The sequence below is a fragment of the Arvicanthis niloticus genome, chromosome 24 (genome assembly GCF_011762505.2).
Source record: "Arvicanthis niloticus isolate mArvNil1 chromosome 24, mArvNil1.pat.X, whole genome shotgun sequence".
NCBI classification, from domain to species: Eukaryota; Metazoa; Chordata; class Mammalia; order Rodentia; family Muridae; genus Arvicanthis; species Arvicanthis niloticus.
In genome coordinates, this window is record NC_133432.1 from 41,723,642 (window position 1) to 41,749,683 (window position 26,042).

General features: G+C 47.2%; 1 long non-coding RNA gene across 2 annotated transcripts; it reads right to left on the reverse strand.

The window, feature by feature from the left end:
• Window positions 1-2,957: 2,957 nt before the first annotated feature.
• On the reverse strand, window positions 2,958-25,424 carry LOC143438214 (uncharacterized). 2 transcript variants are annotated; one of them, XR_013107208.1, is made up of 4 exons: window positions 25,201-25,424; window positions 5,223-5,408; window positions 4,682-4,753; window positions 2,958-4,462 (listed from the first exon to the last, which is right to left on the reverse strand). It is a non-coding gene; the product is annotated as an uncharacterized LOC143438214 (long non-coding RNA). The 2 variants fall into 2 exon arrangements; XR_013107207.1 differs by lacking the exon at window positions 25,201-25,424 and having other exon boundaries at window positions 5,223-5,782.
• Window positions 25,425-26,042: the final 618 nt, after the last annotated feature.

Consider the following 26,042-nt stretch of genomic DNA (forward strand, 5'->3'; position numbering starts at 1 on the left):
TTTATTTTATTTTTTGAGGCAGAGACTTACTTTTTATCCTTGGCTGAACTCAAAGTCACAGAGATTCACTTGCCTCTGTCTCCCACATGCTAGGATTGAAGGTGTTAGTCATTGGACCTGGTCTTCAAGTATATTTTTAGTAAGAAGCTGTTCCCTAACGCCTGAGTATATTTAATGAGTTACTACCATGTACTTTACCCAGCATCCTCCACTCTCCCCTGGGCTTTCTTTGTAGCATCCCAGTCATTAGCAAGCTGTACAGAGACCCTCATTTCTGGATCATAGGGAAAACTCTCAGACTGTCAATGAAATCTACAGACAAGTCCACAAGATCATCTATGTTTATTCTGGCTCTGGAGATCCTCTACCATCAAAGGGATCACTAAGAGAAATATCAAGAAGGATGTAGTTCCATTGTTCTCTCTGAGAGCCTTGGCTGCTTTGGGGAGAGATGCTGAACTGCCCAGGCAAACCTTGAGCTGCGGGAACCACAGGGCTGAAATTGTGCAGGCCAAGGCCAGGGCTTTCTTCAGCTACTTAATGGTAACCTGTTTATAGACACATAGCAGAAGAAAGGGCTGAGGCTGATGCTCCATGGCAGAGGTTCATCCAGTATGTGAAAGAGCTCCTCCCAGTCCAATTCCCTGTCCCCTTCCCCATTCCCGGAAACAAGCAAACAATAAAAAGAGACCCAAATACTCCACAGTCCAAATGGTCTCTCTTCCCCGCCCCCCCCTCCGATGGGGAATAGAAGTGAGGAGAAACAGCAGAAGGCAGCCACAGAGTCCTAAGGGCTCTGATGGCTGCTGAGGAGTTATGACGTCCACGTCTAGGGGCTTGCAGAAAGTCCTGGGGGTGGGGTAGGACTGTCAGTGGCTGAGTGAATCCGGAAGAGGAACTGAGGAAAGAGAAATGCTTGAGAAAGGGGTCAGGGTGAAGTTCAACCCTGCAACACAGACAGATCCAGAAGGAGATAGAGACACACAGAGGGAGGGAAGGAAGGAGGGAGAGAAGGGTGGGATCAAGGGGAGGGAAGGAGGGACAGAAGGAGGGAGGAGGAGAGTGGGAGGGAAGGAGGGAGGGACAGGGATGGGGGAGACAGACAGACAGACTGCCTTCTTCAGAAACAGATCTGGTCTCTTTAAGACCACAGACCACAGTGGCCACTGGAAGGAAAGGGGAACCTAGATACCTGGTTTCTCTCTTCACAGAAGCCTCTTTCTCTCCATGGCACAGCAATAGGTTTGTCTCGTGTTAAAAAACACTTGATCCCACAGAGGACGGGTGACGTCTCTACCACTGACCCTCAGAAACCAGGCCTTCTTTATCTGGACCTGGTCAGTGGGGCATCAGAGACAGTCTGAGAGAGACCAAGCAACAGGGCACACTGGTCATTTGTGGGACACGGAAAACAGCACCTACAATTTACTCCCTATGCCTGGACTGCCCTGCTGAAAACAGTCTCCAGATCCTCTGTGTCCCTGACACCCTTGTCTGTTAACTCCTCCTTACCCTTCCTGACACTGAATTTCCCATAAGCCCTGCCTGACTTGTAGGGAGCTTTGCCCCTCCTGCAAAGAATTCTGGGATTGGAAAGAGTGGCCAGGCAGCCTGAGAAAAAGTAAAGCAGAAGGGTTTTTAGACACCAGTGATGCTCACCCCTTTTATGGTAAGCTCCAGGGAACTTCTCCTCCCCTCTTTAAGGCTAGATGGAAGGTCACTGGGTCGCCCCTTCCTACTGTGGAGATGGCTATGCCACGCAAGGGGAAGCAGCCTGTGGCCCCCTCTCCACTCAGAAGCTGCATGAACTGTGGGCAGACAGGCGCACTCCGTCTGTCTGCATGAACTGTGGGCAGACAGGCGCACTCTGTCTACTCAGTTTGCTTTCTACACCCAGATCCATTTGGAGTCATTGATTTAAAAGCTGGGTTAGGATTCTGCTGGGGAAGCACAACCCTCCACATGAAAATGAGGAATTCCTTCCCAGCTGCTCTCTGCATGGAAATTACCTGCCTGGAGGAAGAAGGTTTAGAAGGCAAGCCTGACAAAGGTGGGTTGTCCCTGAGTACCTGTGTCCTGAACTTCAAGGAATTGGAAACCAGAGCTTTGGGGAAGTGAAGAAAGCCCTCTGCCCTCTATAGCCCGGCTCAGAGCTCCTGGAAGGGCTTACAGACCACTGAGATGTCCATACTATTATCCCCGGTCCTCTCAAGGGGGTGACCCATCCAGGGCACACCTTGAGTTTCTGCCATTTGGGAATAATATGGCCTGGCTCCTGAGACCAGCTTAACTGCCCTGGTCCTTCAGGTATGGAGGTAGATGACTCCACTCAGATACAGCCCTCAGATGCAGTAGCTCTCCATACTACATCTCTGCTCAGAGTTCAGGGAGCAGTGTGTGAGAGCACATGTACACACACAGTCACACACACACACACACACACACACACACACACACACACACACACACATCGACTTGCATACAGAAGAAGACGTGCACGGGGCCTGGGCCTCTGCAAATTGACCTTCACAGGTGAGAGCCGGAAGACAGGACAGTGCTTTAGAAGGTAGGTGGCTGGCTGACTGTGAGCTCTCCCCAACGCTTCTCAAGCAGACACATTATAAAGCAGATGTGACTCAAGACGTGAGCATTTGTGTAGTGTTCATGCAACACATTCACAAAGCACTGGGTTCTCGAGTCAGCCTGAGGGCTTTGCAAAGTTGAGCCACCCTTTATCTTCCTCTCCCAGGAAGGTTGAAAACTAGTACATTCAGGGGGAAAAAATACTATTGCTTTCTTATCAGTTGCTAGGTACAGCCCCATACCCCCTTTTCCCTCAGTGGTAGCCAGACGCATCGGGCACCGAGCTGGACTGGAAGGAGGGAAGCTTAGCCGGCTGCACAAGAGAATGTAGTGCAAGATCTCAGTCTCCTGCAGTGAACACACCCAAGAACAGCTTCAGAGAACTGGGTTGTTTATCGGGAGGGAGAACATGGTATTTATGCCCCTGGGGAGGTGGCCAGAGTCTCTCGAGCAAGGTTATGTGGCTGTATACCACTGGCCAGGGGGATGGGTGTTAGAAGATACTTCATCTACATACTCAAGGGCCTTAAAGTCTGAGGAGGGGATGGGAGGGGGATGGTGAAGGTGGTGGAACCTTATAAGGTCAAACAAGACATGAACCCCGATAACTGTCAGAGTAATAAATTATTACTTGGGTTGATGGTGGGGGAGCCGGCTTTATGGTGTCAGATTAGGAGAGAGGAGGTAGCCAACTCCTGCCATCCTCATGTTTGAGGTATCCAGGATTGAAGCTCCCTCGATTCCTTAATAACCCTGGGCCACTATGGTCCCACAGCTCGGTTCATGACTCAGGTCCTTCTAAAAGGCAGATAGACACAGGAAAGCAAAGTGTGCTGTAAAGGGCACAGGAAGCCTTTTAAAAAAACCAAGGACCCGAGGAAACGGAAACGTGTGTTCTGATGCTTAGGTTTGATGAAGAGTGGACCATTATATGGAGGAACTCAGCCAGGCCTGTCTACATTCTCTGTGTTCCTGCGTCTTCAGGATGGAGGTATCCCCTTCCTCTCCAGATATTGAGCATCTCTCCCATGAAAGTCTTATGACCTACTTTAGACAAAAGCCAGAGGATTCCTAGATAGTTTGTCTGATCCAGGGAAAAGAAGAAATGCCACACACTGTGTCCTGGGTCCTCTCACTGGCCTGCATGGTGCAAACGACCTACCTCAAAACAGGTCGATACTGAACACTCTAAGAGCCCTTTACAGGCATAACAACCCTGACAAATAGATGTGTCCATTTGCCCAACATGTGTGTGACCAAGAAGGCGACCTGGAAAAGCTCAAGCAAGAAGATAGTATTTGAACAGGGCCTTGAAGAAAAAACAAACCGGATTTTCCCAGTCAGAAAAGGCAGGTAATAAAAACATTCAAAGATGAAACAAAGAACACAGGGGTGGTTTGTCAGGCAGGGTTTGTCAGGGTGGCCATTCTCCATCCCTCAGTGACCCTGCTTGAGTGTGCAGTCATCTCTGATGGAACATCACAGGAGGGGCCTGGGAACACACTCAGTCCGAGTGTCTTTTAAAGACAAGAAGGCCAAGGCTGAAGACGGTCAGGTGACATTTCTAGGCATAAATGACTGGCTGGTAAAGTTTGCACAGAGCCTTGTTAGGAAAGCTGAGCTCGCTGGGCAGCCTTCTTGCTTAACTCCCACAGGGTTGCGTTTGAAAACTTAAGGCCACTATAGAAACAACTGACAGAGGACTGTGCCCCACAGGCTCTGACGTCACCATAACAAATGCCTTCGGATAATAAACAGACAAAGCAGAAAGGTTTACTTGAGCTGCAGTTCTGAACTTTCAGTCCATGATTGGGTTGGTCATGTCACGAAGGGCACACGACCAGGCAGCAGTGGCAACAATGGAGCAAAATTGGACTTCCTGTCCAGGAAGCAAAAGAAAGAGACACACCCTCAATGATCTAAGGCCCTCCCCCAGGTGCCCCTTCCTAAAGATTCCTACCCCTCCCACAGTGACATCCTGGGACCAAGCCCTCAACACATGGGCTTTTTTTGCAGGGGGTGGCGTGGGGGCTTCCCAGCTATAGTCAGGACTTTAAGCGCTTTGGGGAGCATCTCTTTTGAGAAATTTTACACTGACCCATTAGGTGGCAAGGAGAAGACACTGCTGGCGGCTACGGAAATCTGTCTCTTGAAGTTTTATGCTCAGCACCTGTTATTAAAGAAATAAATCTAAGTCAGAAAAAAAAAGTAGAAAAACATCTGCGCCTACAACTAATTAAAAATACTTGTGATCAACGAACACCCTCCTCTCCGGCATGCAGGTAACAGCTCATTAAGGTTAGCAGGCAGCCTGGGTACCGTTCCCTCTGGGAAGGACGTTGAGCATGGGTTATCTGTACCAGTGACAGTGCTGTGATATTTGTGCTCATTTGGAAGGTTTTGGGGCTTTTTTGTTTGTTTGTTTTTGCTGTTTGTTTGTTTTCTGGCTTTAGCCCTAATTTTGAGAGTAGAAGCAGAGTCCACATCTCAACCTATTGATTGGGATTCCAGAACTCTCTATTGGCAGCTAATGGCTTCACTCTGAATATGCTTTCCCTCTTGCCAATGGGACCGGAGCTTGGAAATAGGAAGTAGCATCAGGGTGCTCTCAAGTGGCTTCCCTGGGTTCATATTCTTACCATATCCTCTAGTGGATGGCTCCTTTCAATGAGGGTCTTCAGGGGTGCCGGCTCCTCTGGCAGGTGCAGGATCCATCTGTTGATCATATTGCGTGGCTTCTTGGTGAGGCAGGAGAAGCAAGTTTGCCAAGGAAATCCTACATCTTTGATAATTTCTTAGAGGGTGTCAAGACCCAAAAAAGCCAGCTAAAGTATAAAGAAAAGGCCAGTTCACCACTTCAGGAGAAATCCAGAATTTCCCACGGGGCTCACCTGTGAGGTGATCTGATGAAGATGTTGAGCAGGTGATGTCCCAGGGAGCCCCCCCAACAGATGCCCTTTCTCAGAATCACCCTGAGATCCCTAACAAGAGATCACAGCCACCTCTGGAGCACCTCTACAGAGCACCTAGCAGTCCTGACACCACAGCTCTCCACCCTGCTTGTCACTGACGATGCCCAGTGAGGAGCTCCCACACTGCAGGTCTTTGCAGACCTTGAGTGCAGGCTCCTGAGAAGGTTCACTCCCATACAGTGTTGTCCCCAGACAGACAGCTGCCTGGACTTTAGACAAGAGATGATAGGCACTTCCTTCCTCTTTACTTACATCATGTACTTTGTCAAGGAAATGCACACCAGGCATGACATGATGTTTTCAGTTTCTGTGCTGTGATTCGCTGACTCCTTTCACCACATTCTCAAGTCTTCATTTCTGTCCCTTTTCCCTCCCAGTGGCCCAAGATCTAGTTTAGATTTGCTCTTCTCTGTTATATGCAAGTTGACTCAGCAACATTCTGGGTCCCTGCCAGGGGTCCGTCTGGACCAGACTGTACGGCCTTTGAGCCGCATCCTGAGGATGATCCTACTGCAAGATGCTCCAACCCTCAGCAGGCAACTTTGTGCACCTGTTTCTGCCCTGAAATGTTTCTCCGGCTCCCCAACTCCCACATCCAGCATGTTATCTTTTTGTTCCTAATAAGTAGTTGTTGCTTTTAAAATTGTAAGGAAAGAATATTTTTTTAAAAAAAGAAACAAAACACATGCACACACAATATCTTCATTTTTTACGGGCCATGTGGACATTTCCATCCTGTTCTGGTTCCCTCCCTCCTCGGCTTCCCAGTCCATAATCCTGACTGCCTAAGGGCTCTCCAGTGAATTTTAAGGTCTCTTCATCTTCAGGGACAAATATTAGCTAAAGGGTTAGCATATTACAACCCAATTACTTTTCAATCAAGAACAACCGCGACCAGATCGGGGTTATTAGTAATTTGCATAATTTGGGCGAGGGAATGAGAGGCTGCAAGGGGAGACTGCAGAGTTCTGGTGTGATTTAAACCAACAAATAAAAGAATAAAACAGATAACAGGACACATATGGAGATGTACCAAAGCAAGGGAAACGTGCGGCTTCCTGTAGTTTGAGAATTCTGCTCTGCCCAGGCGTGGAACCTGGACTAAATGACTCCCTACAATCCCTCTGTCCTCTTATAACGTAATACAGTATGAGGACCATGGAGGCGCTTATTGAATGAGTTCTCCCACAGCAGGGAGGGGTGGTTGTCAGGACTGTCTTGGAAGGACCCAGTCTAGGTCAAGTGGGAAAGGCTGGTGAACTCTGACACACCATTCACGTCCTCCCAGGGAGCTGCAGATTGCATGGCAGACTCTTCCGATGTGTTCTAAACAAGATCCACACTGGTGTGCACTGTGGGCTAACACTTGCCTGGAATGTTCAGCAGAGTCCTCAAACTGCTTTCTCTCAAAATGAGGACATTGTTTGATCACTGTAAGATCTCCTGAATCTGAGTTTACTCACTACACAGAAAGAGCCAGGCTATGTAGATACACAGCCTCTTAGGGGACCTTCTTAGAATCATTATGAACTGAGACTGCGAGGTCTCCTGCTGAGGGATCAGGGTCTGCACAGGAGTGTGGGAATTTACCAGATTTTATTTCAAAGAAGATGTAGTGGGTTTCCCAATGTTGCCCAGGTGCTGGACATACACAGATTTTCACCCCCATGCTCCTGTGGGGCAGGATTGAACCTGCTGTGGTTAGAACGCATTATCCTAAATTTATGTGTTAGAAGCTTAATCTCAAAATTCCTATGTTGACGGTATTTGGAGGTTAAAACTTTAATTAGAACTAGACAAAGCCACAGGGGTGGGGGCCCCTTGATGGGATCAACGGCTCTAGGAAGAGGAAGAGAGATTGGAGCGGGCATGTTTGCTGCATCTCACCAAGTCATATCTTCCCTTCATAGGATGGTACAGTAAGATGTTGTCACTCACAAGAAGCGGCCTCTCAGTCTTGGGCCTCCCAACACAATTAATGTTCTCCAGAACACTAATGTAAGAAATGAGTCTTCATTTGTTTTAAAATTTCCAGTCTGTGGTAGTTTGTTACAGCAACTGAAGGTGGGCTTGGATATATTCCTTCATAGAGCTCAAGGGCACTGGAAATGTCGCTCAAGATGACTGAGGAAGTCGAGAGGAACTCTTAGAGCAAAGCACACCGTTTTAGATCCAAAATTTCTAATCCTCATTAGTTCACCAGTCTTTATTCGTGGCAACAAAGATTTCCTGTTTCAACCAAGAGCAGTGGTGCATGACTCTAGTCCCAGCACGTGCGGAGAAGCACGTGACTTAAGCACTGACTTAAGCTTTGCTGACTTAAGCAAGGGGATGAATGGTAAGTACATGGCCAGCCTGGGCTACCCGGTGTCCCAACATGTCACTCTTACCCCTAAGCATTGCGGCCAAGGGTCTTCTGTTTTATTCTCTTTAGTTTACATTTTACTGTAAAATGTCCTGGATGCTTTAACCTCCTTCCCTACCCCCACAAAAGTGTAGTTCTAGAAAATGAAGGTTCTGGGTAATGTGGGGTGTTCGCCAGAAAAGACTGCTCAGACATGGTTTTAAGCCAATAAAAAGTCTCTATTGAAAGGGTTAAAAAATTTTAAACCTTCCACAGATGGAGTCAAGAGTGCAGATCAGCTTGTTCTGTGTTCTGGGTCCTAGGAAACTAGCTATCCACAAGACAAAATTGATGATAGATTGAATAGAGTTCAGAGCTGGGAGTTCAAGATAGCGTGACCAAGTGCTATGGGTACCAGGAACTAAAAAGTGACCATAAGATAAATTGAATAGGGTTTGAGCTGAGAGTTCAAGTTAGCGTTCTTGTGCACCCTGGATACCAGGAGAGTTTGAGTTGGGAGTTCTCAGTGTGCCCATGCATCCTGGATACCAGGAACAAAACGAACCACAAGACAAATTGAATAGTGTTTGATATTTCCCCCTCGTTTCCCTGGGTTGCGGTTCTTACTATAAAAACTCTATCTTTTCCCTAAGTGGGGGTCGTACTTCACTGCTTGCCTCTGCGTAGGACGGGCTGGAAGTGCGACCTCAACACGTTGATTGAAATATACCTTTTGCTGTTACATCAAGTTCGGTGTCTTTGCAGTTATTGGGGTGGCCGTGAATTCCCAAGAGCAGGGAGGGAGTTCCTCCCTACCTGTCGGGCCTTACACTATTAGTTGGCTGGCAACTACCAGGGGTGTTCTGGATCCCAGTGTAGCCTTGAGCCTTTCTCAGGGTGAGCTTTGAATCACAGAAACCATGTTCTGGACTGACATGCTTCAGTTAACAAGGACAGTTAGCCAGAAGTGGAAATACAGAAGCCCAAAGCAAGGTTAGATGCTTTCCCAGAACTGTGGACTTTGATGGATCAGGCCTTTGTTTTAGTTTTGGCAGGTGGGGCTGTCTATGTACTGAGTTTAATGGCCTAAGTGGTAGTTCCACCAAGGAGTCAGTTGTCCTAAGGTCTGGGCCCTGTTACAGGGTTTAAACAATACTCTCGGAAGTGTTTGCCAGAACAGCCCCGGGGGATCAGATACATGGTAGCTACCTGTGCCAACCTGGCACCTGGTTATGACATCACTCCCTCTTCAGACTCCAGTCACTTCCCACCTTCAGGTCTCCCTTAGGTCTTCTGTCTCCACGAAAGTGTTGCTGTCAGGACTTAAAGAATTATCTAGAAGGCTACTAACGATGTTTGACCTCTTAGCCTCTTGATTCAGAATCCTGCTCTATTTTTTTTCCACAGGAGTGTAAGGTTAATTTCCTTCCTTCCTGGTATAAGTTTAGTTTATCTTACCATTATTGGGAAATGGTGGTGGTGTTAATTAAATCAAGTGCTTCCTTTACACTGGTTAGGAATAGCTTCCTGTAGGGAGGGTCACCCAGAGATTGCCTGGAGACTGATGAGCTCACTCTGGAGAAGTGGAGGATCAATGATAACAGGAAGACAGAAAACAGAAGGCTCACTTTGAACATGTAAACAACCTCAAGGTTAGAGAAATTCATTCACCTGTGAATCTTTAACAGCGAATTGAGAGTTTTCTGTGGGGTAAAGTTCAGGAGCCAAGGAACTCAGCAAATCAGGCGTCCTTTCTTATTTTTAAATTCTATATTGGCAAAACGTGGTGAAGAAAATAGCAAACAGATTTGGGGTCTTATTTTCTTCCATGATTAAAAGGAGGAGAGGTCCTAGAGAGATGGCTCAGTCGCTAGGAGCACTGGCTGCTGCTGCAGGGAACCCAGGTTCAGTTCCCACCTATAACTCCAGTTCCAACACCCTCTTCTGGCCACCCTGAGCACTGCATACTCATGGTGCAAATACATGAATGCAGGCAAACCACTCCTACACATTAAATAAAAACAAGCAAATGTTTTTTTTTTTTTAAAGTACAGGGGAGATGACCTAAAAGAGGCGAATGAAGCAGGAGAAAATATCAAAGCTAACTGTGCCTGAGAGGATTCCACTCGTCAGACAGCACTTTAAAATAATGCATGACACTTTGTAAAGAGATTTTCTATTCTAGTTGGCATGTGAAGTGTTTCCCCCAAAAGCCCATATGCTAACGGAAGACCTGGTCCCCTGCACATCCCTCTGTGGGAAGCATTAGAATCTTAGGAAGTGGGGTCTAGTTGGAGTAATTCTTTCTTTGCTTTACCCTGCCATGGGTTTGGACAAGAGTCCTCTACTGCAGCCTTCTCTGTGACAGTCTGCACTAGCACAGGCCCAGATCAACAGAGACAAGACCCCATTCACTGACCTTTGACAGCCTTTTCCAAATCCACGTTTCCACCATGACAGTTGCTTCTCACAGGCATTTTTTTTTTTAAACTGTAATGAAAACCGGTCTGTTTTCCCGCAATTTCTGCTACAAGGTTCTGTGACAAGGTGCCATCCCCGTCTTATGGTGGAGAGTCCGCGCCCATCTGGCTATCAGGACTCCCTTCACCTAGTGCTATTACCCAATCTGGCACTACACTCCCACCAAACAGTAGCTCATAGGATCTAAGATGGCAACCCAGAGACTCAGCAGGATACGGCAACAATGTGACCTGCCGCTAACTGGAGAGGATAGCCACTTGGCAAAGCTGTTTCTGTCCCAGGCAGCTGACAACACTGAAAACCCAAATGGACACAGTCCTGATGGATTCCACCATGAGGGCCAGAATGAACGAGGGTCATGCTGAGAGACAGATCCGCTAACAGAAGAGGAAAGGGCTGTCAAGACAAGTAAGGGTCCCTATGGGAGACGTGTAAGTGTCTGACGGACCTAATTGGAAAGCTCAGTCTCCATATTCATTCACTTATCTGTTAATTTTTCTTTCCAACAAAAGTATAATTGAGTGCAAGCCGTGTTCCAGTCCCTAAAGCTAGTGGTCGCGGCCCATCCCAGGGCATAGTAGGAGAATAGATTTGGGCTAAGTCGCTTCTGGGGGTAACCCAGCTCTCCCAGATTACCATCTCCATCCCTTTTTTGTTTTCTTTATGTTCTTCAGCATATGGAGTGAGGAGCAGAGGTCCAGACACTGAGGTCATCCTTCCCACCTACTCACCTGCAGAGATGGCCCAAAGCCTGAACATTCTGGCTCGTGGCCCTGAATGACAGCAATAACAAGAACTAGAGCATCATGGGAGAACTAGAGCATCATGGGAGAGGTCCAAGTCAGAGTCTGTGGATAGTAAATCAGTTTCTGGCTTTCTGGAGGGACATACTGTGCTCATGTAACCTCTACCTGAGGCAAATGTACTCAGGGCAGCCAATTGATACCCACTTGAGCAACAGCAGATCTCAGGGTATGGGATCTACGCACTCACCTAAGGGGAAGGGCCCAAGATCTGCTTAAGAAGAGTGGATCGGGGATCAGTGGAGCAGAAGGTGGGGAGAAAGTTCTGGAATGTGTTCTTGGAAATAATGAAAAACTCTTTCACAACGAATGTACCAGGACACCACCATGCAGTCCAGTGTTAATGAACTAACACTAAGAGGGACTCTCTGACCTAAGGGGCCCCTCTGAGTGAAGCCAGTCTGCTGGGAAAGGGCCACTGGGTCCTGGTCCGTGGACCATGGTCTTCATTTTTGCCTGCGCTGCTTTAATGGGCAGCAGAACTCTGGATGCTGCTGAACACAGGCAGGCCTTCCTGCTGCCTCCTCTGCAGCCAGTGGGCCACCTTCTCCTCCCGGGCAAATGCTGAAGAGACATTCTACAGCGATTCTACAATTAGCCGCATTGTGTGATAGTGTGAGGGAAATATTCTGTACTCAGAGAACACCTTTGAGCAGAGAATGTGGAACTCATTGCACAACAATCTTAGGGAGGAAGAATGGTTGCGGAGACATGGGATCCTAAGCTGACAGATAGACTGATCTCAATAGGGTGGGGGCACCACCAAGAACCCTGGATGAATTGGGGGCTGAGTAGAACCATGAGCTGCCCTGGAAAGGTTTTCATCAGACCTGCCCCTTTCATTCACAGACCTGTGGCTCCCTGGGTAGCATTCTCCCCTCCCTGCACAAACACGCCCCTCCCTTTGCTCACCCAGACAACCCCAGGCTTAGACACACTAGTAAACTGGCTTAATCCCACACACCCATCTCTACAGTGGTCAGGGTCTGCATGCTTCTCTAGAGCGCTCAGGATGGTTGCTTCCATGTTCTGTACACCTTGGCTGAATGCAGAAGAGCTTTGAAATGGTGTGGGAAGGATTCATCACGATTCCATCTCTAAGTGACACTGAGAGCAGCCAATCAGATGCTGTACTTCACAGCACTGGCTAGACTCTCAGTCCTGAGATGATAGAGAGAAGGTTATGGGGTGAAGGGGTTCTCAAAGATTCCTTGGGCAGAAGTAGGGTGTGATCAAACTAACCCACACGTGAGGAGCTCAAAGCCAATTGCTTCCTTTTCAGTAGAGTACCAGGAAACATAAACACTTGCTGGTAGCTGAGGCAGTGGGTGTGGAATCCATGTCACGTCTTAGCAATGGCACACATAGCAGAAAGGAATACCAGACAGAACGGACTCCGGGTGTTGAGTTGCCCATGACTGGTGTGATGGTTTGTATATGCTCTGCCCAGGGAGTGGCACTATTAGAAGGTGTAGCCTTGTTGGAGTAGGCGTGTCACTATGGGTGTGGGCTATAAGACCCTCATCCTAGCTGCCTGGAAGCCAGTATTCTGCTATCAGCCTTCAGATGACGATGTAAATTCTCAGTTCCTCCTGCATCATACCTGCCTGGATGCTGCCATGTTCCCGACTTGATAATGGACTGAACTTCTGAACCTGTAAGACAGCCCCAATTAAATGTTGTCCTTCACTAGACTTGCCTGGTCACAGTGTCTGTTCACAGCAGTAAAACCCTAACCAAGACAAGGGGTATTTAGTTAATTGGTTGAGGACATGGTCTCTGTTTCCCCACATCTACATGAAGAATATGTACTCCAGACCACAATCAATATCTCACACTGTTCCACAGAGACATAATCCATGTCCACGCCCCTTGAAGCAGGGGAGATATTTGCAATTTCCTCCATCACTGGAACATGGAGAAGTGAAGAGCTGTGGTTTCTGAGGTGAGGGTATAGAAAGCAAATCTAACTCCATCTTAGTACCTTGGCTTGCTCCCTCTAAGGGAAGCTGGGCTCTGGGCCCTACACTCAGCAGCCCTGCTGGAAAAAAACAAAGGCCTCCATCATCCTAGAGGCACTGGCTCCCTGGGCATGTGGATAGGCTGCTTTGGGACCAGAGTGTGCAGCTCCTCAAAGCACGAGGTGGTAATTGACTATATTAGCCACATTTCTAGCCCTGGGATAAAGTACCATGACTGAGACAACTTACAGAAGAGAGAGATTATTTTGACTTTCAGATATAGTGGGGCAAAAGTGTGTGGTGGTGGTGCAGAGGCCTGTCAACAAGCAGCAGGAAGAGGAAGCTGAGAGCTCCCATCTTGCACTGTGAGCATGAAGCAGAGAGAGCCAACTGCAAACAGGGTGACGCCTTAAGCTCTTTGATGGCATACTTCCTCCAGCAAGCCTGCACACCTCACCACCCCCACCCCCTCAAAACAGCACCTCCGACTGGGGACTGCATGATGTTCAAATGTCTGAGACTATGAGGGATACCTCACACTGGCCCTCGCCAACAGCAAGAGAGGCCTTGGAGTGAGAACTACCAGCCTGCATTCTTCATCACCACAGGCAGAAATTATCAGAGCTTTAGCCACTATTGGGGTGATGGGATCATACCACAAACATACCATAGACAGATTCTCCAAAGGGGAGGGCTCGAGATTTACACTGGAGAATCAATCGGGCCACCACACAGAGAACGGCTTCTAGAGCAGAAAGAACAGTTAGCTATGGGAAAGGCCATTATGGCACTAATTACTGTCCATGTCACAGAAGCAGGTGTCCCATGAGATGCCTGCTGTGAAGTGCCCAAATATGCCTTATGCAGAGCTGAGCTCAGCCACAGTTACTGTCTATGGTATAGATTCTATACCCTAAGGTGAGCCAATTATAAAAGCATGTCGTCTGTGTTTATATCCTGCCTGCTTTGGAGGCCACAGCTTTCAGAATGACGTTTAGTCAGAGGGAGCAAAAATGATGAATGGAAACAGTTTAAGGTGGAAAGCTTTCTTTATTACAGTGAAAATGCCCACAAGGTTCAAGGATAGTTTGGTAGCTCTTTGATAAGACGAACCTGTGTGGGGGCTGAAGACATGGCTCAGCGACTCAGAGAACTAACTTCTCTTATACCAGTCTTGGGTTCTATTCCCAGCACTCTTACTAGGTGGCTCTCAACCACTGTAATTACCAGGTAATCCCCTGTAAGTACCAGGGGATCCAACACTTGCTTCTGGCCTTCTCTCTCTCTCTCTCTCTCTCTCTCTCTCTCTCTCTCTCTCTCTCTCTCTCTTACTCACACACACATACATACTCATACATACACACATACATACTCTCTCACACAAACATACACATGTACTCACACAAACACTCTGACATCATACACACACACACACACACACACATACACTCACTATTTGCACAAGCAGCTTATTCCCAAGGTCCTCTCATGGTCTAAAAACGGTAACTTAGGTACCAACCTTGTGTTAATCAGTCTTTTGTTGCTGTGGAAATGCCTGAGAGAAACAGTTTGGAGGAGGAAAGATGCATTCGGCCTACGGTACAGAGGCTGTAGTGCTTGGCTGGCTCCACTGCTTTAGGCCTGAGGAGGAAGAGCATCACAGCAGGGAGGGTAAGGACAAGGCAGAGACACTCCTAAAGGGAGCCAGCAGGCAGGAATCAGAAGGAGGAGGGCGTGCACAAGACTCTCCTCTCAGTGCTCACCCTTAGAAAGCACTTGCTCCACGCAGGCCCCATTTTTTTTTTTAAAGTTTCTACCACTTCCCAATCATTTATCCAACTATGACTTTATCAGTGGATTGATCCACTGAGTGGGATCAGAGTTCTCATGAACCAATTACCTCTCGACAATGGGCTCACCAGCAGCAAACCAAGCCATCCTCACTAGAGCCTTCTGTGTAGCCATTGCATCTGGATCCTGGCCACTTTGAAAACAGAAGGGACAAGGGAGAGAGAAATTTTACCTCTATGTGAGGAGCCCAGATGTGCACACAACAGGAAGAAGAAAAACAGGAGGGAAGGAGAAGAGGAAGGGAACGAGGAGGAGGCTTGGAGGAGAGATGAAGGGAAGGAGGAAAAGAGAAGGGATGGAGAAGGATGCACAAAAAATGGCAAAGAAGAGGAGATATGGATAAAGAAGGTATAAAGAAGGAGGGATGAAGGAAGGGGAGGAAGAGGAAGTGACGGAGGAGAAGGAGAAGAAAAGCTAGCTACCTCCCATCCGTATTTTTATGAAGGACACTGACTTGTAGAACCCCTTCTTTACAGATTTGATTTGAGTACACAGAGAACTGTAATGATAAAAACTTCACTTGATCTCCTCACCAGGCCGGAGAAGCCAAGCACCTCATGGCCCTGCCTTTTGCTGTTTCTCAGGTGGCCCCTGGTTGTGTCCCTAACGCCTGTGAGATGGCTGTCCTGAAGCGACACAGCTTTCTGTTGTGGGCTAACCCCCAAAGCCACTCCAGCTCATAGATGGGTAGGTAAGGCTCACTTCTTGTAAAAAGCCCTTACGTTTATTTTTAGAATGATTTAATGCCCAGTTTCCCCTCCCCACCACCCCCGTCCATATTCATCAGCCAGATTGTGTTTTGAAAGCTATCGCAAGATAGTCTGTCTAAAAGAAAACGAGTTTCGTACATAAATGGTTTCATCCTATGGGAGTCATTCTAAGTGAGATTGTTTTTGTAAAAAGAGTAGCCCAGGCAAAAGCAATTGAGGACCAGATACCTACAATGTCTGTGACCCCACTGTTTGGGGATTAACAGGATTTAACATGCCTGTGTTAAAGGCATGGTCCGCAGCCTGCTTCACTATTTAGAGGTAGAGGAACCTTTGGAGGTGACCTAGTGGAGGAAGTCACTGGGTACCCTGGAAGGGTAGATCCTGAGAGACTCTAGTCTCTTCTTTCTCTTTCTTTTCCACAGAGGAGGTGGATGGCTTCTCCACCACACACACACACACACACACACACACACACACACACACACACACCATACTGCACCACAACAGGTAAAGCAACAAAGCCCATCCAACCTGAACCTAGAACTTCCCAGCAGTGAGCAAAGATAAATATTTGCTCTTTATGGCTTGCTTTGTTAGGAACAGAGAACTGACTAAGGCAAAGAGAGGAAACAAATCCATAGCTGTCTGTAGCGGGTTGGAGACCAGTGTGTGCTTCCAGGTCTTCAAACAGCTCAGTGGATGTTGCAGCGGCCATATCTGTCTTCTCAGAAGGGTCACAGTGGCATCTCATAGGAGAGTTTAAAGGGGTTAGTATTGTTTTCAAAAGTTTTAGGGTGGGGCAAACGTGATGGATTGAAGCATAAAGATATGCTGAGACCCTGGCAACCTGAGTCCGACCCTTGGAGCCTACATAGTGGAAGGAGAGATCTGAGATCTGCAAGTTATCCTCTGCTCACATATCACACACACATACCCCACACATACACACACGCATTACATACACATGCATACACAAATCACATACACATATATCACATACACACAACACATACACAACACATACACACATAACACACACACACACACACACACATATACACACATACCCCACACATACACACACACACGTATACACACACATCACATATATACATACATATACATCACCCACAACACATATATATCACATACACACACCCCACACATACACACACACATCACATATACATCACACACACACATCACACACATATACACACAGAGGCATGCCACACACATACACACACAACATATACACAAACGTACATATACATACATGTACACACATCACACATATATCACATACACATACATCACACACACAACACACACATATACACACATACATACATACACATATCACACATATACACACACCCACACACATCATATATACATACATGCACACACATCACACATCACATACACATACATCACACACATCACATACACATACATCACACACACATACAACCCACGTACAACACATACATATCACATACACACACACACAGAGTCACACCACACACATACACATACATGCACACATCACACACATATACACACATACATGAACCCAGCCATCACACACAGAGGCACACATGCACAAAGAAATATAAACAAAAAATTTGTGTTTAGTAATCTGACAAAGCTGAATACACTGAATGGTCAATCCAAGACGTTGCTTTTCAAAAGCGTCGTTTTTGCCTCAATCTTCTGTCACGGATCACAGTTAAGCAAATCTAATTTTTTCAGTAATTCTTCATTGGTCTTCTTTTCAAGCTTGTTGCCTTGTGGCGGAATAATCAAATCTAATTCCCATCTGCTCCTCTATGTACTGTATCATTCTGTGTGCACGGTTCACTATCTTGCCCATTTAACAAGCATAGAGACCATACCCTTGGCTACACTTTGAGGATTTAAACTGTGCTAAAAGCTGAGGAAATCCTGGGATTGCTGAGGGAAGGCTTCTGCTTCCCTCTTCCCTCTAGGATTTGAGGGTCCCATTCACTGCTGACTCTCACCCACCACTCAGAGCAGCAGGTACTGCCCACTCTGAGAGGGTCTGACCTGCCCTAATTTGTGACTACTCCATGTATGTTGCAATTAAGATTGCTCCCGGGTTGCCTATTTGTTCTGTCTACCCACAGGTGCTTTCAGATCATGTTGTCAACAAAGCATTACATCACAGTGGAGGGTGTGCCTAGCAGGCTGGCACCCACCGGGTTCATCTGAGGCGCTGTGGGCTGAGAAACACAACATCATCGAGGTTAATAGGTGAAATTCTGTTCCAATTTTGGAAGTTATTCTCATGGGGAGAGAAGACAAAGAACCCCCGCCCACCCCAGCACGTGCCCTTGGCTGCCCTCCACCAGTGCTTTCCTGAACCTGAGACGTGTTTGCACACGGCAACGCCCACCTTCCAAACAGAATCTTGCAACTCAGCCAGATTTTCTGCTGAGCCAGCCAGCCACTGGGAACAAACACCAGGGACTATGACAACCGCTTGTGTGTGTGTGTGTGTGTGTGTGTGTGTGTGTGTGTGTGTGTGTGTGTGTGTGAGAGAGAGAGAGAGAGAGAGAGAGAGAGAGAGAGAGAGAGACATGTGTGTGTGTGTGAGAGAGAGAGAGACAGAGACAGAGAGAGAGAGACAGAGAATGTTTAAGTGTGGCATGTGTGTACATGCACCTTTGTGTGTGCATTTGTGCACAAATGTTTGTGGCGTGTATATGACTGCGTGTGTGTGTGTGTGTGACTGTATGTGGGGCGGGCATTGGGAACTGTGTGTTTGAGTGCTTACATCTGTGTGGCATGTTTGTGTATCTTTGCGTCTTTCTATACGATCTTTCCACAGGTGTGCTATGTATGATCATTTGCGGATGACAGGAGTGTGTGTATGCTGTGTCTGGGTCACTTTCCCTGTGGCCTTCTCCAGAGCCCCCTGCCTGGAAGACTTGAGTTTCCTAAGTCCACCTCCCACTCAGAACAAAGCAGCAGACCAAAGAACCAAACGAGCTGCCTCTGACTTCAGAGCCCAAAGGGAGGAGAGAGGTCTAGATTGAAACCCAGCCCCTGGATCTTCATTTCTCCCATGTGGAGAAGATAACCTTTATGAAATACCATGCTCCAGCCTTCAGTGAGACTCCTCTATGTTATTCTCTTCATTACTGGACGAAAGTGCTTCTGCATGTCTAATTAATGCCAGTGAGTCTGCAGTTCTAGAGAGGTGGGTCCTAATTAGTTCAGTGGGGTGTCTGCTACACTGAAGCCTTAAAGGGGGGTATGGGGTGGCTTTGGTTCTTCCTGAGCCACAAGACTGAGCCTGTGCTGGGGCAGCATGGGGTGGCACTGTGCTGTTTAGTCACCAGAGAACCACAGAAAGAAAGGTTTCAAAACCAGGGCCAATCCCTAAATGCTGGCTTCCTTATCTGCACAGTGAGGGTGAGGACTCGGGGTCTGGAGCAGCGCCAGTCACAGATTAGATGACTCTATGAAGTTCATTAGTATTGGTCAGTGTTAGGAAGTCCCCCACTGACTGGGTTAATGGACACTCTGAACTATGGGTCTTGTGATGTGGCTAAGAAAGATGACAGAGAACCCTAAAGGGGAAATCTACCTACTTCACTAAATTTGGGGTTACATTTGGTTTGAATGGGAGGTGAGTCAGAGACAAGACTGTGTGGTAGATTTTTCCCCCCCTTGTCTCTTGCATAATCCTTCATTCTCATCCATGTCAGTAAAAGATTTATCATCCGTGACTTTCAATTTGAAGGTGTCTGAAGGTACCTGGTTTTCAACAGCAGGGTACAGGAATTTTTCTTTCTTTCTTTTTAATGGAAAACTGCAGAAGTTGCAAGTTAAGAGGGATTTAAACTGGCAGCCTAGATGTTCCCAACTCCCATGGCACCCACAAGGCCCTTTCCAAGGCCCTTCCACTGCAAGAATGGCATGGGCTCTGCCAACTTGGGAGGAGGCTCAGGGTGAACCCTAGACCCAGCACTGACCGCAGCATGGCTGAGGGCACATGAGCACAGCTGCCTGCCTCTGGCTGTGTTTGCATTCCATTTGATGAGAAGCCTGGCAGGCTCTCCTCACATCAGCTCCCTGGCCTGCCCATCAGCCTGTGTGTGCTTCAAGTCTGATGTGTACAGAAGAAATGACATGGGACTCAGGAATCCTACCTGTACAAGTGGCACCCGCCCAGGACATGAGGGAGGATGGCCTAATCTTTGCCCAGACTCTCCCTAGGGACTTCCTTCTCTCCTGAGAGGAACAGGGAGGGAACAGAAAGAACTTGGCATCACTAGGCACCAAGCCATGTTCACAGACAGCACCCGATGGGTTAAGCAGCCTTAAGTCTTGGTTGGGTGGCCAGTCAAAGATGACAAACTTAGCCACAGAGGACTAAGGGGGTATTCAGCAGGAGTGAAGGACCGACAGACATTGGTGCCAGAGACTAGAGAAGGCAATGGGAGGATTGGACTCCTGGCCTGGGGAAAGACTCCAGACTGGTTCTGACTCCGGTGCCATTGTTCAGAGGTGTGGATTAGAGGAGGGGCTCTCGCCCAGGAGAAATCCTGACTCACTCTGGGTACTTAGCTGGCCACGTGGCCTCATAATCTTGCACTTAGCGAGATGGTACCAGTTCCCTAAGCCATTTCCTGATATGCAAAACAAATATTTGAACTTGAAATGCTGAGTGAAGCCGCAGGATGTTTGGTAGATTTTTTACGTTCTCTCAACTGCATCTAGAAGCCTTTGGGGAGTTTGCTCTGTGGCCGGCAACACAACAACCTTGTTCTGCAAGTAGAATGATCTGGAAGCCAATGACTTCATCCATTAAGAATGTCCTCCCTAGCTGGCTCCTTTGCTTTGTCTGTGTAATCGGCACCTAGATAACATTTTCAAAAGCACCCCTCCCATATAGCCAGAGGGTGTATGAGGGAGGAAGTTTTCTTCTCCAGCCCTGGGTGGTCCTGTTGCCAGACTTGTCTTCTATAGCCCATGGATAGAAGAAACCAGCAAACAGAAAGCTGTTGGCAGAAATAGGAGTCGGCTCCATCTCTGCTGCAGGTGATATGTCATCAAGGTAACTTACTCAGCTTTCCAGAGGCATCAGTTTCTCGGCCTGAAAAATTATTCTCAAGGTCAGGTCTTACTAAGCTGTGAAGCTTAACTGTGTCCTGAATAAGCGGAGGACATTTGGAGCAGTGTGGGACAACTCCACGTCCCATCTGGGATTGCGTCTCCGTGGGTGTGTGAGGATTAGTGGAGGATCGTGTCCTTTATGTAAGCCAGGGCTCAGGATCTGGAGTAAAGGGGACCAGTTCTCGGTATCACCTCGATAGTTCATGCATTTTTTGTGTAGATTTTAAAATCACATTCCAGGGTTGATTGGCAAGACAACGGCAGACACGCGAAGCCATTCCTGAGCTAAAAAGAATCTAACAGAACGTAAGAAGAGGGGACATCTAAGGTGAACCATGAAAAAGAGCAATGTCTGAGAATATAAAACCCACAGTGGTTTTCTTACAATGGGACATTCATTTATGCAGTATTCATATCTCCAAAACACCCCTTTCCCTTCTTCCCTCAGAGACTATTTTTTTTTTCACCGTGGACATTATCCGTCCAGTCTCAAATGTAAATGACCCCCCCCCCAATCCTGGCAGTAGAACTTCTGGGTTCAACTTCTGGAATTACATAAGCCTAAAGAGACAACCGAGTCAGCAGAAAGGCCCTGACTCAACACTTCGAACTGGCCACCATGGGCCAGATTCTCCAGTCTTGACTTTGGCCAAATTCCCATTGAAATTCAATGCCTGGTAAGTATCAGCAGCTTCATATATATGGTTCCAGAAGGATTTTAAAGAAACAGAGAGCAAAAGATGGGATCTCGATCACCTTGTCGGCTCTCACTACGTTTACCAACGCACCAGCCAGGCACTCCTGCCAGGGCAATCCACCCTCCATCTCCTGGGTCTTTCCCCATCACACACAGAGCATCAAGTTCACTTTTCACCAAGGGCTACATGATAAACGGAGAGGTGGAGGGCTGTGTGCACCCATTTGATCCTATCGCCGCTATTTGGGATTTTTATCATTTAGCGTTTTGTGTGCTGAGTTATTTTCAACAAACACTTTACTGCTGTGAGACTATAAGGGGGAAACCAGGAAACATCTCAAATGCTGAATCACAAGGAGACCTTAGAAGAAATACAGTCTCAGTCATTTCCTCGAAGCCAAAACAAATAAGACCTAACATGGTGGGCACCGATGCCGGGGAGACAAGGAAGAGATCAAGGTAAGCGGGGTGCAGGCTGACCCTTAGTGCCACCTTCCAAGAGAAGGGACAAACTAAAAGTCTAAAGCTCAATGTGGCAGCTATCACAGAACCACACAGTATGTCAGAACCACAGGACAGGGTTTACATAGTGGAGTCAAATCAGCTCTCAAAGAATGAATTCAGGACTCAGTTACTAAGACAGTGATGGCCATGAGATGAAGGCGGGAGAGGGAGTCTCAGGAAGACAGCCTGGGGTACAGGAAACGTGCTGAGAACTGGAGGGGAAAGCCCAGATGATGGAAGCCTAGGAAAGTAAGGCACTGTGGCTCAGCCATTAATGCTAACGCTGCTCTTACAGAGGACCCAGGTTCAATTCCCAGCACTTGCATGGTGGCTCACAGCTGCCTGTAAAGCCAGTTCTAAGAGATCCAATGCCTTTTTCTGGCTTCCAAAGGCACCGGGTGCTCACATTGTACAGAGGCATACATGTAGGCAAACACCCGTCAATTTGTTTTTAATATAAAACATGGAGACTGGTGAGATGGCTCCTTGGTTAACAGCACGAGCAACTCTTGCAGAGGACCAAGGTTCAGTTCCCAGTGCCCATGTATGGGATGGTTCACAACCATCTGTAACTCCAATTCCAAGGGATCCAGTGCTCTCTTCTGACATTGAGAGCATCACGCACATATGTGACACACATACCTACATGTGGGCAAAACAACACACATAAAATAAATCTATAAGACTAATTTAAGGGGCTAGGGAGATGTCTCAGTGGTTAAGAACACTGACTGATCTTCCAGAGGTCCTGAGTTCAATTCCCAGCAACCACGTGGTGGCTCACAACCATCTGTGATGGGACCCAATGCCCTCTTTTGGTATGTCTGAAGACAGCTACAGGGTACTCACATAGAAATAAATAATTCTTTTAAAAAAGGAACAATTTTAAAATGAAAAAACTTTTTAAAGAGCTAATATGACTAGAAAAGGCCAGTTGCCCTAAATTTTTGACCATTAAAGGGATTTAGGAGATGATAAGGCGCCTCTGCATGTTCCTGGGTATGTGTGTGCTATAGCCAGTGAGTTAGGAGGGAGCACAGCGTGCCTTGCGAAGTCCTCTACATAGTAGTGAAGCAGGCCCAGCTCTCTGGGGCCCCAGTGACACCAGGAGGAAGGCAAGGAATTCTAAGACTTCAGGGAGGTACTTTGCATCCAGTCCTGAGGTGAAGGCTTGCACTGAGCTAGCCATTTGGCACATTATCACAAAATCTACCTTACAGAGTACTTCAAATTCATACTGGAGAACTTCATCGGAACATGGAATTCTGGGGCAATGGTTAATCATTGCCAACTGAAAGTCATTGTTGTGTTTTGCAGTTTTTGTCTTATCTTAAAATTTCACGGGGCTGGAGAGATGGCTCAGAAGTTAAGAGCACTGGCTGCTCTTCCAGAGGTCCTGAATTCAATTCCCAGCAACCACATGGTGGCTCACAACCATCTATAATGAGATCTGGTGCCCTCTTCTGGGCTACAGGCATAGATGCAGGCAGAATGCCATATACATAATAAAAATAAATCTTAAAAATTATTTTTTACATAAATTCTATATTCCCACGAAACATGCAGGTCTTCCTTTTAGAATGTACCCAGTTTCGGCTGTGGTTTTGGTGGTGACTTCTGGCTCACGCCATGCATTTGATCCCGACAAGAGATGGCTCTGATGGTTTCTGTGTAGGGCTAGCTTGTTGGCTTGAACTCGGTCACTTTAGAGACAGCTCAGTGCTATCGATCTTGCTCTGCCCTGTGTGTCTTACTGTCCTCAAAGAAAACATCATAGAAACCTTACTTTCTCCTTCTGTTCTACACAGGGTGACAGTTGCTACGTGTATATGTTAGAACACTGTTTGGTGAGATGATCTTCATTGAAACTTCTACAGAGGCATTAGGGTTTAGCTATTAGAAGTCCAGTCACCTTCTCCATAGCAAAACATCTATACCAAGAGTTATGCTTTGAATATTAAGTGTCCCCTCACACACACACAGGGATTTGTGTTTAAATGATCAGTCCCCAGCTGGTAGTTCTAGGAAGTTTAGGAACTGGGATTTACCTGGAGGAAGAAAGTCACTGGGAAAAGCTTCTCAGAAATATTTTGTCTTTGACCCTTTCTTGTTGCTCTGTCACTGCTTTCGGTGTACAAAGTAAAGACTACCCTGCTGCCACCATGATGTACCCAGAGCTGTGCAACCATCAGCTGAACCCTCTGAAGTACACGCCAAAATAATGGGTCATTCTCGCTTTAAGAAGGTATTTATGTGTGCATTTTCCATGTATGAGTACTCTGTCTGCATGTAAGCCTGAGTGCCAGAAGAGGGCACCAGACCCATTATAGACAGCTGTGAACCACCATGTGGGTGCTGGGAATTGAACGCAGGACCTCTGGAAGAGCAGCCAGTGCTCTTAACCACTGAGCCATCTCTCCAGCCCCAGATCTCGCCATCTCTCCAGCCCCAGATCTCTCTTTTTAAAGCTATCTCTGTAAGATATTCTGTCATAGCTACATGAAAGCAACTAATACAAGAGAATACTGAGAAGAGAGAGTTTGGGACAGGAGAAAAGGAATCTTGGTCCTTTGAGCAATACAGGTTGGATACCAGAAGTAGCCATTATCTTCATGGAAAATAGCCACGTTCCCTAGAACCCCGTCTCCCTTGTGCCCCGCTGCTGCTGACACAAACCTCTTGCTCTTAAGGCTCAAGACCTCTTAGGTCTACCTGACATTGCTTCTTGCCTCACGGCTGACACGTTCTCTACAGCCCACTTTTCCTCCTCTTGTTCACAGCTCGTTCATCTTCATCCCTTTTTCTTACTAGTTGGGTTTTCCTGTTTTATGCCAGGGACTGACCCAAGGCCTTGTTCGTGCCAAGCAAACACTACCACTGAACAGTCTCCAATCCTGCGATCCAGTCTTGATGGAGAAGTTACGAGAGAGCTCATTCTCCCATGCTCTCCATTGCTTCACAGACTCCTCAACAGACGTATTTTTTTTTAAGGTGGAGGTCGAAGTTGTGCAAGCTGATCTCAAATGGTTGACTTACATATCTCTGTCTCCTAACCACTTGGGTTTACACGTTGTAGTAGTGTGCCACGCTCAAGCTGCTGCCTACTGAATAGAGTATGGGTGTTAGAGTCTCCCAAATCTTACCTTTCTTTTTCACTTGGGCTAAGTGAGGCCTTCCTCCCCTGGTTGTTAATAACTGGCTTGGCAAGCTTGTTCTCGGCAAGGCCTGCTTTTCCCAGAGAATAATGAAGCTCTGCACCACCGCAGTCCTCTCATCAAGGAGGGAGACGTGCCAGGCCCTGGGCTCCTGCTGCAGTCTCAGCCTGGTCCTCTCAGTTACGTTTTCCCCTCACTGGGCATATGCCTGGCCTTGGTGTAGGGCTCAATCTAAATGCTTCACTTGCCATCCTATGCGTTTTCTTTCCTGGTCCCATTAACTTACAGCAGTTAAAATAGATTAGTCACCCGTTAGACATTTCCTGATTTCGCTATGCTGCTATCAGAGACTTAGGGTTACGGAAGCACTAAAACTCGAGCCAAGAAGGAAAATGGCGGGGCAGCTTGCCAGATCTCATAGCTTGTCATCCACTTCCTGTGAACTGCTTTCGACTTATCCTGTATCTATCTGCCAATGCCTGTGGCACGTCGGAGTCACCTATAGTAGATACCCATAGTAGATGACTACTGTGATATGGAGGAAGAGGAGTTGTTTCTCTCTGCCTCTGGGGGGAAATTTAGGTCTATCACTTGTCAGGGGTATATCCTGTCCCAAGAAGGAAAGCCAATCGGCCTAGAAATGCACTCAGAGTCATCATCGTCACCGTCGATGGCATCACCATCATTATCATCTTTGTCTTCATCATCAATTAAGATTTACTTATTTTATGTGTATATTTCACCTGTATGTACTCATGTGTACCAAGTGTATGCCTGGTACCTACAGAGGTCATAAGAGGGCATCAGAATCTTTGTAACTGGAGTTATAG